Source organism: Geospiza fortis, unplaced genomic scaffold, assembly GCF_000277835.1.
Source record: "Geospiza fortis unplaced genomic scaffold, GeoFor_1.0 scaffold145, whole genome shotgun sequence".
Taxonomy (NCBI): domain Eukaryota; kingdom Metazoa; phylum Chordata; class Aves; order Passeriformes; family Thraupidae; genus Geospiza; species Geospiza fortis.
Genome location: NW_005054362.1, coordinates 4,042,014 through 4,042,302, shown reverse-complemented (window position 1 = coordinate 4,042,302; position 289 = coordinate 4,042,014).

Here is a 289-nt window from a genome sequence, read left to right as displayed (position 1 = left end):
CTCCATCCCCGTGGGTGCGGGGCTGGGGTTCTCCCCGCGCTCACTCCTGCCCTGGGGCAGCGGTGCTGGGGATTCTCCCGGATTTGGGATTCCCCTTCCATCCGCGGCGCTGGGACCACCAGGCTCCCTCCAATCCCTGGGGCAGCGGTGCTGGGATTCCCCCGGGCTCCCCTTCCATGACTGGGAGTCCGGGGCTGGGGTCTCCCCTCATCCCCGCGCTCGGGCCGCGGCAGCTCCCGCAGCTTTTTCACCCAAAATGCGACGGATGCTGTTCGGGGGATAAGAGCGG